The sequence below is a fragment of the Rousettus aegyptiacus genome, unplaced genomic scaffold (assembly GCF_014176215.1).
Source record: "Rousettus aegyptiacus isolate mRouAeg1 unplaced genomic scaffold, mRouAeg1.p scaffold_m13_p_2, whole genome shotgun sequence".
Lineage (NCBI taxonomy): Eukaryota > Metazoa > Chordata > Mammalia > Chiroptera > Pteropodidae > Rousettus > Rousettus aegyptiacus.
In genome coordinates this window covers 43,514,286-43,527,815 of record NW_023416295.1, presented here as the reverse complement: position 1 = coordinate 43,527,815, position 13,530 = coordinate 43,514,286, and the positions used below count along the sequence as shown (strand labels likewise).

At 35.9% G+C, this 13,530-nt stretch overlaps 1 long non-coding RNA gene across 4 annotated transcripts in view; it reads right to left on the bottom strand.

Moving 5' to 3' along the window:
* LOC107514668 overlaps nucleotides 1–13,530 on the bottom strand; it is a 50,296-nt gene that overhangs the window by 32,685 nt on the left and 4,081 nt on the right. The window contains exon 3 of one of the 4 annotated variants that reach the window (XR_004955690.1): nucleotides 13,371–13,409. The exons of the other annotated variants lie outside the window; for them this stretch is intronic. This is a non-coding gene — a long non-coding RNA (uncharacterized LOC107514668). The remainder of the gene's footprint in view (nucleotides 1–13,370; nucleotides 13,410–13,530) is intronic. 4 annotated transcript variants of the gene reach the window in all.

The window sequence follows — 13,530 nt, the reverse complement described above, 5'->3', positions numbered from 1 at the left end:
ATTTCCCCCACATCCTCAGATTTCTCTAATTTCCTCGGCCAGAGTGGATCCCTCTCTGACTCTAACCTCTGTACCCTGGCAGCCCTTGGCTTGTATCTACAGGAGAGCAAACCACCTTATCTACTGGTGGTCACCTCTGAGGATACAAATCTCAACCTACCTTTTACTTGCCCTCTTACCCTGGCCCTGGCATAGGGGGGTTGTACGGGTAGGGGAGGGGCAGGTGCATAAACTCTGGTAATTGAAGTCTCTATCAGAACATACTCTTCACATTTAGCTAGGCTCCCAATTGTGTCCTTAGCTCTCTTTCCTATTCTTCTCTGCAGCTGTTCCAATTGTGAACGCCTGGTCCTCAGATACTCTTACCTTTCCACTTCCCTGACTCACTCTCAGGAAATAACCTTGCCTTTTACTTCATTCTGGAAAACTGAGAACTCTAAGGGAAAACTGCCATCCTAGAAAGTATTCATTAGGGAAGAGCTCTTTCTTTATATGGGTTTGCGTCCTGACTTCACCATACAACAAGCTACTTACTTTCTCTTCAGATGGCAATTTCTTTATCTGTAAAATTGGGATAATATGAGTGCCTCCTCTAAAGGGTTCTGTAAAGATTAAATGAGACAACCCACACAAACCATTTAGCACAGTGCCTGGCACAGAGCAGGTCCTCAATGAATATGAACTAACATCGTTAATAACTTTCTCTCTCAGCACCTACGTCACCTCTCTAAGTATATCTTTTCTTTTTTTCCTGCCCAGTAGAAAAGGCTGTCCTCTTTCTGTCTGTGGCTAATTCTTCCCCATCTGTCATTTATCCTCTACTCCGTTTTCTCAACTATCTAGCTTTATCTAACCCCAATTCTCCTGTATACTAATCTTTCATCTCTACTTGGCTCTTGTCCCTCACCACATAAAGAGGTTCAAATCTCCTCCTTGTAAAAAACCTTCCTTCAATGCTGCATCTCTTTTTCTCCCTTCCTATGTGACTCCCAACCTTTCGCAGTCAAATCTCAAAAGGGCAGTCTACACTGTCCTCACTTCCCCATAATCTCAATCCACTGAAATCCTCTTTCAATAGTCCCTTGGTAACTGTCTTGCTAATGTCCCTAATAATCTCTTGATTGCCAGATCTAGGGGACACTCTAATGTCTTCACTGGGGGCTGTGATGTTTTCTGGCTAACTCCTTCTTGAAATTCTCTCCTCTCCCTCTACTCCTGCTTTTCACTTTGTTTTGGGTTCCTTTCTCCATCTCTGGCCAGTTCATCTTAGTCTCTTGTGAGCCACTCCTTTTCCACTCCACGCTTAAATGTTGATATTTTCATCCTGGGCTTCAGCCCTCTGTTCTTCTCTATCAGACCTCACCTACACAGAAGGTTTCAACCACCGTTTTTCTCCCAATGACTGGGAAATCTCTATTTCACACCCAGGGTTTCCTACAGGTTTCTTTAACACAGGACTCCCCTAAACGTATTATTGTGCTAGTGGGCTTTGTGACTTTTTGAGACAAGAAGTGAGTGTCCAGTATTTCCAACATTTATTTGACCTTGGAACCTTGTTTTTCCTGTGTTTTCATGGACTAGTGCTCTAGGAAACACACTTTTAACAATGGTGTTTCATTCCTTATTATTCCTATTCTGGTGTCATTGTGTCTCGTCTGGGTGCCCATAAGCACTTGCACATACTTTGAGTCCTCACCACACCAGACTTGTCTGACTCTCCCACAAGCTCCTTGAAGGCAAGACTTAGATCTCTTTGCATTCATTGCACAGTGTCTGGCATACAGAATTTACTTTAAAATGTTTGATGAGTGAATAAATGGTAACCTACCTTTTCCTGGTATAGCATAGAATATTCTATGGCACATTTAAAGCAATACTAACTGGGCAGGACTTTACCCTGAGGGTTGGTCTTGAACAAGTCTTGCATTGGGGGCTATAGTAGCTGAAAAGAAATGTGAGAAATATTTTTACTCAAGAAAGACAAAATGAATTCTAATCCAACTATCTGAGAATACTTAAGTGTTAAACTGCTTGGGCCCGACTGTAAGTACTATGAATACTTTGAGTTTGTAGAGATTATCGAGGTCTATGGTAGTCAGAGTTGCTAGAGGGTATTACAAACAGTACTTTAGTAAGGTTATTCTGGTAGGAATGTATTTAACTGTAATTCAAAGAAGGGAGATTGGAGAAAGTTAGATTGGCCAGGACGGAGGTGATATGGCCTGGTATAGGCTACGGTAGTATAAATGGTGAGGAAAAGATTTCTTTTCCGGTATAACTTGGTGATGGTCGAAATAGAAGTGGAAGAACAAGAGAGAAGTCAAGGAGCGCTTTCAGACTTCTGATTGGGAGAAAAGTGTCAGCACCAGCGGATTTGGAGAAATTAGTAATTGTAGGTATAGCCAATCCAAACTCTTAGAAGTCACAACTCTAGAATATGAGGAGGATGTAGAACTAATTACTCTGCAAGTTACAAACTATACAGAAACTTTGATGGTAAATTTAAAGAATATATCCAACAAGTAAGCAGACACCATTGACTTGATAAGGCCTATGGATAATAATGACTAATAATGTGCATAAATTTCAGGCCAGCCCTGCTAAAAATGTAATGCATGACAAACCATGAACACAGTAATGAGAAGTTCATGATTTCACATGAGCAGTAATTCATATTGTGATCCACTAACTGTGCTATTTGTAGCAAGTCCTCTTTTTCCCAGCCAGGGGAGAGATAAAAGAACAAAATATGTTTTTGATTGTCCATGTCTTTAAAATATCTGGTATTTCCATGATAACTCAGCGCAATGAGACTTGCAGGCATTGCAAGTCAATACTTAACAGAACTACTTGAGTAAATTATTTTGAGGAAACAAAATCAATATATTTAAGACACAGTTTAAAAGTAGTACAAGATCTGGCTTTGCTGGAAACTCAAGCACTGAGAATCCTGAATTGAACCTTATTAACTTTCAGTCTGACTTTGTGTTCTTCATTTAAGCTTCTTTATCATCATTAATGGAACACCCCCAGGATGCTTACACCCACCCAGAACATGCCAGAAATGCTGTTCTAGAAGGTCACTTTCTAAAAAATGGATAAATGCACAAAGATGATTCCTTTCTTTTTCTGGATGAAAATACTGAAAGAGGATAATGAAGATTATTCATAGAATTTAGAGTAGGAGATAATCTGTACATTTCATACAAACAAAACACTTTATCCACTTCTGAACCCCACTCTGTCTATAAAGCTGTTGGGAATTCAAGTTAAATATCAAAGACAAAGACAGAGCTGATAATCTCCTCACCCTCCACCATACACAGTTTTCCTATCACAGCAAGCATTATCCTCTAGAGTAAGAAACACAGGAGTACATTTGGAAGCATCATGATTCTTTCCGGGTGCTGAGATACTGTCAAATTCCCTCTTTTCCTTTTAACAACCTCTTCCATCTGCACCTGTTTCTCACTCTAAGAAGTACTAATACCTTGCTTCTTCTGTTCTACTGTTTGTTGAATGTTTCAATATCACCTTGAATTCTTGTTCTTTCATCCAGGAACTTACCAAGCTCACAAACCTTGGTCACCCATCCATACATTGCTTCAATGTATAGAAACACTGAATTTATATGTGTACATGTAAATGTGTGTGCAATAAGCTTTCTAGTCCTCTTTAAAAGGCTCAACTCCGCCCCACTGGCAGAACTTACCTTATAGCCAAGAGAAAAATATTTTATTACATAGGTTTAGCTTAAGTATCATATCTAGGTGTTAAGAACATGCTCTCCTGACCTTCATCCAGGGCATTAATAATTTAAACTTTGGACAAACACTTTGGACCACTAGTCACAGAATAATTCATCAATGATGACTGTTCTTTGGGTGCTAGCCTTGGTTTTTCGTATCTCAAGCACTTGCTCTGTAGGACTTATAATTTTAGCTAATGTATCTCAGAGGGATATAAATAGATGTTAGGGGTGAAACCATTCTGTGGGTAAACACACTTTATTACAGAAGGTTACAAAGAATTTTCAGAACCTTTAATAAACTAATGGGCAAAGTGACTCTGCAAGGGGGCAGAATTACAGTGGTGTTTCCCAAATTTATGACAGCAGAATGAGAGAAACATGCCCTTGGAAGAATTAGCATCCTATAGAACTTTCATTGGGAAACCTCAAACTAGCTAAATTTTCAAAGCAAATCACATTCTTCTTTTCTCTTCCTCCTAAGAGAAAAGTGCAATATATTCCACAGGCCCCTGAAAAATCCCCATTTGCTGTTTGAGGTTTGACCAACTCTCAGTAGAGCACTAGAACCCGATGTACAACTACCAAATTAGAGTCTGGTCACTTAAGTAGTTCTAGAGTGGAATGTAAGAATCCTGACTCTTAATGTAAGCAGTTCTTATTACACTTCATTGTGTGTGTGTGTGTGTGTGTGTGTGCGCGCGCGCGCTTTACAATTAAATTGAATCTTCAATTTAAAAAATATTTTATATTTAATTTCCCATTTACCACTCTAGATACCCCAACACTCTAGCTTAAGGCTAAAGCCAAAAGCTTTGTCTAAACCAAGGAGCAAGTATTAGTCAGAGAAAGAGAAAGGAATGTGAAACAGAATATAAAGCTTCATTAGTTTTTCTCTAATCATATTAAATATTTGTGAGCATTTGAACTGTGGCTGAAGCAGACTTACTTATTATTTTTCCCTTCTGTACAGAGTCTCTTCTTATGTCATAAAGGAATTTATTTGATGTCATCTCTCTTTGAGAAGTCATTAACTGCTACCGAACCAGGAATTGGTACTTTCTTGAAGGATTAATATTTTATTGATTTGTTTTAGTATTTTTTTCTATCAAAACTAAACTAAATTGGGTTTTCCTTTTCCTTATTTCTAGTGTTAGGTATTACATTTAGCTTTTTGCTATTTTTAGGAAGTTTTATCTTCCAAGGTGTAAAATAGAATGACAAAAGACAATGTGTACTTAGCAATGCTGACATTTTTACAGGACTCATAACTTTGAACAGTACTTTTATATGTATTATTTCACTTGACCCTAACAATATCCCAAAAGTTGAATAGGGATTAAGATCACCACCCAAAAGGTAAACAAGGTGAAGAAAGGTAAGGAAGACAGAGAGCAAAAGTTTTGGGTATGATCTTACACTCAACCCAGGTCTCCTAACTCAGAGTTTTGAGTTATTTCTATAAGACCAGGAGGTTCTTCCCCCTCTCTTAATATTGTGAGGTGTATGCCATCAGGCCCTCATACTAAATATACTCAGTAATTAAAAATATACATCAGCCATTTCTATCCCTGACCTAATGAGTTTGGCTTTCTACAACCAATTATTTTACCCAACTAAATTATTTTATAAAATTTGAGGATAAAACAACCATGACCCAGAAGCCATTAAAAGAAAGAAAAACAGTTATCTTTACATGGTTAATTGTAATCACTTTTCCTTTCTTGTTTGGGAGTATGTGTGAGATTTCTCTCTCTCTTCCTTTAAATGTATAACTACAGAATGCTTTTCTGTTAACCTTTATATCCATTTTAGATTATTTCTCATTTCTTACTTGTCTCTCATCTTGTCCCTATAAAATGATGACAATCCGTTATGTTACTCTTAGGTAATTATTCTCAATTTTTCTCTAAGTATCAGGGACAATTTCCTGAAATATGAGAGTAGTTGTGAAGTCCTTAGGCAGAACTTGGATAGAAGGACAGATGAGTGATCTTGGACATAGGTAAGTTCTGCTTGACCTCTCTTAATTCCCTTTTAGGTGCCTGTTGTTCTTGTGATATCTCTATTTCTGACCGATCAAAATGTGCTCTTAGGAAAGACTATGATATTAATCATTTATTCTTTGGTGATCAGTTGAGGGTTCTCTTACATGTTTGTATAAAACAAGATTTATTTCCTACTACCCTTGCTGCCCCTTACTTCACACACACACACAAATCATACAGAATAAACTTCTATCTATGGTTAAGGCCAAGCCAGTCTGTGGGAGTTCTTCAAAAATAAACATATGAGAAAGGAATTAGACCAACCGCTATGATCAATGACAGTTTTTCCCTGGGAAAAAATGTCTGCTAAAGTGACCCTAACAAGAAAACCCACATGATTTGGCTGTATAAACATAATAACCCATGGAGAATAAACAACAGGAAAGAATCTCTTCATCCTAAACCATTTAACTTTCTGTTAAAGAATAACAAATATTTAATTTTTATTTTGGGGGTGAAGTAGTATAGGTGATTTATTCTTTAGAGTGGTACCAAAAAAATCTCTTTGAAGAGATACCAATGGATCATCTTGACAAAAAGAAAATACCTGACAACAAAATAATTCTACACATTCTGATAACATCAAGAGAGGACTCAAAAAGGAATGTGTAGGATATTATTAAGAGTACTATGGGGTTGGGAGGAGATAATGATTAATAGTGACTATTAGACTCAGAATGAATGGTCGTATGCATCAAAGTCTTTCCATTAAGGAGAGTTAATTTATTATTCAACCCATTTAAAAATGATTATATCTCTCTTTTACCAAAGAGTAAATTTATTACAAAGCCTATTTCTTTTGTGATAGCTATTATGAAAGTGAAAAGATGTCACTTGTCTTTCCCTTTCTCTTATACTATACCTAGACAATCATTCTTTAGTTTGTAGTTTACCAATTTTAGAGCTACTTTTGAGTGTATTAGTCTATTTTTGATAAGAAGAGATCTACTTGCCAATGGATTATAATACGATCACATCCCTTATTACAATCTAATCAATATCATAGTTGAAAAAATACTATTCTATGTTAGACTGTAGGATTTATCTACTACTTCAATGGTTTACCCATATATTAAGTTTTTTGGTTGAGTTATTTGCAATGATGACTTGTATTTTGGGAGTATGGTAGGAAAACTTAAAATATTTTTCAAAATTACTGGTGCTAGAAATCAACACATAAGTATTGATTTAGTGATGAACACAGAGGAAGAGACTGAAGCATAACTTTTAATTTGGTATGTATAAACTGAGGCCTAGGGATAGCTAAAGACTGTCAGTTTACGAAGATCTTAGGATTCTTGGAGGCAAAAACCATGTGCTGTATTTTTTTTTTTCTCTTCTACCATGATTCTTTGGTTGGGATGGTTAAGATTACAAACCAACAAAATGCCAGATTATAGCATTTGTGCAAAATCAGATTAAAGTCCACTAGGAACACGACTAGAAACCAGGAACTGAATTTCGGCAGAGGCACATCTGACCCCATTTGGGAATGATGGGGATGAAACAATTTAGCAACAAAACTGCTATTGCTGTCCTTTTCAGCTCTAAATGTAGATAAACTCAGTAATCCCACAGCTTGAGTGCTTGATGGGGTACTCTGCTTTTATTCACAGAGATTTACAGCATTAAGGTATTTTGAAAGTTTTAAATGGTCGGAAGTTACTATTTGGCACCCTCTTTAGTAACAAAACTATCCCAGATGGATTGGGGTCCAACTTTGCTTAAAGATAATCCTTGCAAATCCATTTTCATGTATCTTATTTTTAATACGTCTTTTCTCTTCTTCTGTCCTGCATGTAGTAGCCAGCCTCCAAAGTGGTTGCCCAACAATCCTTTCCTCCTGCTATTCACATCCCTGTGTTTTCCCTCCTGTGATGTACTAGGTTCAGTCTGTACATCAGAAATGATGGCATGTTATTTCCAAGACTAGATCATAAATGACTATGGCTTCTATCTTGGGCACGCTCTCATTTCTTTGCTCTCTTCTTAGTCTTTCTCTCTGTCTGAACACTTTCTCTGTGGGAAACCAGCTTCCATGTCATGAGGATACTCAGGCAGTCTATGGTGAGACCTTTGTAGTAAGAAACTGAAGCTGGCTAACAATTTTGTGGGTGAACTTGGAAGTAGGCTCTTCAGCTCTAAGTGAGCCTGAGATGACTGTAACTCCTTAAGAGATCCTAGGCTAGAACCACCTAGCTAAGCCATCTGGGTTCTCGACCCTCAGAAATGGCGTGAGATAATAAATGTTTACTATTTTAAGCTGCTAAATTTGGAGGTGATTTGTTAGCCAGCAATATATAACCAATGCACCACAACTGCATTGAAATATGAAATATTGGTTTTACGTTAGGCTGAAGAAATGACCTCTTTTGCTGTTCTGCTGGTGGCAGTTATTTGCTCATTAGTGCTTTTTCAAGGTGCTTTGCAAAGCTACTGCAGACAATAATTGACCTGATAACATCTTGGTTTCCTGATGGAGTTCCTTCAAATCATGGAAGATAAAAACATTACGGTATCTGTTTACTCAAATTGGTTAACCTGACCTTGCAATTATCACTATTGCTGGATGGTTAAGTAGTACAGTGTACTTTATAGCTGTTTTTATCATCCCTCACTTTCGCAAACATGGGGCAATACCAGCCAATACTGGAGAAATCATGGCATTAAAATTAAGGACTAGTAAGATTGACCACTGATCAATTCGTATTTATGGAGTGACATTATTAGCATATTTGATATTTGAGTGTTGGGAAAGGTCGTGCATACTAAGATTTTTTTCCCTCCTTTACTCTTTACTGTCTTGTCTAGATATTTTATAATCTGCATTGATTGTTTTAAAATAGTAATAAAAAAAGGCAAAGTTAAAATTTTAAATATAATTCTTAAACTTTTTGTTATGGGAAATGCAATATCTACACAAAATTAGAGAGTATGTGAACCCCCATGTAGCCATCACCCAGCTTTAACGTGGCCGATTTTGTTTGATCTATTCTCCGACCCTCTTGCTGCCTCCCTGCTTACCACCTACACTGGATTTTCTGGATGCAAATCTAAAACATCACATTCTTTCATAAGACAAGGTAATTTTAACAATCTCATTTCAAAGCTGGGAAGAAGGCGCTTACCTATTGTTCTCACCAGTAGGTTCTAAAGAAAATGTGATTTAGCTGAAATATGATTTTATTTTGGGCAAGTTACAAAACTGGTCATCAACACATATTTATAATTTCTTATAAGGTAAAACTGCATTTTCACACATTTTAATGGTGATTTTAAGTCTTCACATCATGATGAATTCTGGATTTCTGTAATGTTTTTCCTAACAATTTAAGATGTGCTGGGGAGCTGGAAGATCCATAGGTTGGTTATAATAAACGAACTCCTTCAATGATGGAGCAGTCTTTAGAAAATCATGGTAAGTACTTAGGATGGTGCTTCCTATGAACACAAATGTACTTGTAGCGAAGGTGCAAAAGGGCAGGTCAGTGGGTAACTATTGAAGGCTGATTTTCCTGACCCCTAGTGCTTTATAAGGATCACCCAGAACTAGCATACAAAGGGGCTCATTCTCTCAAATATCTTTGCTTTTCTTTTGTAGAACCCCTGGGTGCTGTGGGGCCTAGGTCTCTCTCTGATTATTATTGCATCTGGTGTCACGTTTTTCCAGCTGGTGCACTGCTTCCCTGTAGGTTTCTTGATGTTCATCCCTCTACCAACCTCCTGCCTGCTCTCCAGAGGCTCATCTTATGACCCTGCTCTACACAGGCAACTTCTTCTAACCTGAACTCCTGAACTGAGATTAAATGGATGGGTTTAAAAGCTGCTTATGGATCACATGCTCATCATAAAGTCAGTTAGAACTGACTATAATTAAAATTTTAGTAATCTGAATTTCAACTCCACCCTATCCTCTCTCCCCACAGAAAGGGAAAAATTTAATACTTTCACACACACCATTATTTTGCACACAAGCTTAGAACAAGCTGGATCAAAGATATATTTTGAGGATTATATAGAGGGTCAGAGAATGTCTTTTAAGAGCATATTTCAAAAAGGACAAGAAATTAGCAGAATTAGTTGGCCTCCTATGCCTGTCCACACATTCCTGCCTTGTAGTCTGGCTATCAGAGATTCTACACAGGGCTCTAGTTTGGGGTATGCTTCCCATTTTGGCTTTCCTAGAGGGGCCTCCTGGCATTAGCTTTAGTTGTCTTCCCATGACTTTGTCTATTAGCTCATGGACTGATTTTATTGTTCATTTTAGTGACCACGAATACTTTCACTTCTCACCTCTCCAGTCCTGCATTAGATTGACCCCCCCCCCCAAAAAAAAAAGTAAGAAGAGCATGAAGAAGCTACCATATCGCTTTGCTTGATAATATAGTCGTTTAATATGTCAACCTTTTAAAAAGTAAAGATTTCAAAAACAGATATTGCTCCTTTAAGTAGATTTAGGGGAACAGTGGAAACACTGCATGGATGGTTAATAGGTCACTTTAAACATCTGATTCATGGTAGCTTTCAATTGGCCCCAGGACATCTTTTTAACTATTTACCACATATAATGATAAAAATAACTTTACAAGCCTAAAATGGTAGTGAACCTAATTCAATAAAGTAATTTAAAATCATGCTGTCACAAAAGTGACACTAAATTTATCTATTCCATTTATAAGAATTGTATTTCCATTCACATATGAATTAGATTTTAGAATTTGATTTTAAAGTGTAGGAATCACATTCAAAATGTGATTATGTGAAATTTAAAAACATATATATTTCAGAAAGAATGTATTAAAATATGAAATTATGCTGTAAGTATTCTTGACGACATTAGTGGCACTGCATACTACTTCTTTGTGGCAAAGCATTAAGTAACATTCAGTTATCTGGGGCTTCCCTAGCCATCGTTTTAGCAGACGTCTATAGAAATACTTTAAAAGCAGCAGTTCTCAAGATGTGATCTAGAAACTCTTGTGGGTTCTCAAAATCCGTTCGGGGATCAGCAAGGTCAAAACTATTTTCTTCATAAGACTAAGAAGTTATTTGTCTTTTTCACTCTCACTTTCTCATGAGTGCAAAGTGAAGTTTTCCAGCACTTACATGGCTTGTGATATCTCAACAGATTGAAGTTAGACACGAGATATGAGAACCTAGCTGTCTTTCATTAAGTTAGACAAGCATTAAAAAAATTTCTTCTCTTTTTTTAATGGAAAAGTTATTTTAATAAAAATACATTTTGATTGGTTTATCATTATTTTAAAATAAATTGATAAAGACATATTTTAAATACTTTCAATTTTAATTTCTAATATGGTATAGATAGGTTTGTAGATAGATATAAACATAAATAAAAGCTTTTTAGGGGGTCTCAATTTTTAAGATTATAAAGGAATCCTAGAGACCAAAAAGTTTGTTTATTTAAAAATTTAAAACTTAAGAAGTTTACTGCTTTAGAGTATTAACTGAGAAATATCAAATCTTGATTGTATATGTTCCAAAGAAAATAATCATTTAAAGTGACTTTTCATTTTGTTTTCCAAAATGCTTGCACATTTATTATTTTACAATAAAACTGAAAGGTAAGGCATCAGAAATTATTCCTACCTAAAATATTAAGTAATGAAGAAACAAAGAATTTTAGGATGCATAATAAGTTAGTGCCAGAGCAGCAAGAGAATATTAAGTACTTTCAACTCTACCCCAATGATTTGGCTAATTAAGTCAGTTTTTCCTTACCCTATGTACGTTAGTGTGATTGTGACATTCTGAAATAGGATAGTATTACAGCAGAACACGGAACCATCTCTAGCCATTTTCACATTAAACATCTTTACTTATCGAGCTAACTCAGTGACTTTTACTGGAGCAGATAGCTAATAAAATTTGATGCTTTCTTTTAAGTCAAAAATATTGTTAACTTCTTTTGTAGGTCTTCATCATTTGCTGGTATAACTTCTTTTTACAACTTCCAATAGGTTCTCTGGTATACGGGACAGGCTGATTTCCACTTGAGAATGAATTCCAAAGCAGTAGTCTTTACAGGCTTGTCATGCTAATCCCCTGTTCGAGAATTTATAATAGCTCTCACCAGATCAAGGTTTTACTTCTCTGCTAAGTTTTCAATGTTCCCATAACTTGGTCTTATATTTCCTTATTTTTCTTCTTCCTAATATGGATTATCTTTTCCAGGAAAACTCTCTGCCTTACACAGATACTCCTAGCCTCACTCCTCCTTCCATAATAGAGCTTAGAATTTACTATATTTTTGCTTATTAATTCTTTAATATGCCTGGGAAATAGCCATTACTATCCCAATTTTGTAGACAAGGGGCCAAGCCCTGAGATATTAATGTGACAAGCTCGAGACAACATATCTGGTCAATGGTATGTAGAGTCAATACTTGAACCCAAGTCTGTCTTGCAATAAGGCTAGTGCTCATAGCCGTTACAGCCAATACATTTGTAAGTCAATTAAATTAAAATGGGCTAAATGATCCAGAATTCTACTCTCAGACTGCTTAAAAGAAAACAAAGTCAAAAGCTGGTCCTTTAAAAATGTAATAAAATTGATTAATGCCTGGCAAACTGATTTTAACAGAGAGAGAGAGAGAGCACAAGAAACTCATATAAAATATATGGTTACAGAAAGATTAAGAGTTACAGAATAGAACCATTTACACACACACACACACACACACACGCACACAGAGTTGATGGAGCTAAACTTTAAGATCATTATAAATTATTTGAAAATATGTATTCTCTATTGTTTTGAGGTACAGTGTTCCCCAAATACAAATTTGACATAATGGTTGTGTTGTTCCAAGATTTTTATATCCTAACTGGAATTTTGTCCACTTACTTTATCAATTATTAAAGTATGTTAAATCTCCCACTATCATTATTTATTTTTTCCTAATGAACTGAGCCTTTATTTTCAAATGCAAATGAAACTACTTGGAACTGGATAATAATGAAAAAAAAAAACTGTTATTAAAACTTGAATGAATGAAATTGTTTAGAGAAAAATTTATAGCCCTAAACATATATCAGAAAACAAATACACACAAAAGTCTGAGAAATCAATGAGCTAAGCATTCATTTCAAGAAATTAGGAAAGAAAAATAGAAAGCAGGAAATGACAAGGAATGTTAGTGGAAATTTTTAAAAGCATACATATAAGAGAATCAACAAAGTCAAAAGCTGGTCCTTTAAGAATGTAATAAATTGACTAATGCCTGGCAAACTGATTTTAGAAGAGAGAGAAGGAGCACAAAATAACCAATGTAAGGAGTGAAAAGTAGGATATTACCACAGATCTTATAGACATTAAAACGAGGATATTATGGAAAACTGTTGGTAAATTTGAAAATGTAAATGAAGCAATTTGCTAAAAAATTGAGAAAACCTGAAACGAGTATAAACAAAAAATTTGAATAGCATTAAATAACTTCCCATTAAAAAATGTAGAATTTCACATCATTTCTTTGGTGAGTTCTAATAAGAAAGAAATAATGATCAGTCTTACATAAACTCTTCCTGGGACTAGAGAACAAAGGAATACTCACTAGCTTGTTTTGATGAGGCCATCAAAACCTGATATGTTCCTGTCAGAAAAAGAAAATAATAGATCGACCTTACTTATAAATATAGACACAAAATCTTAAAACAAAATTTTAATATACTGTATTCAGTAATATGTAAAACGGCCAATACATCATTGACCAG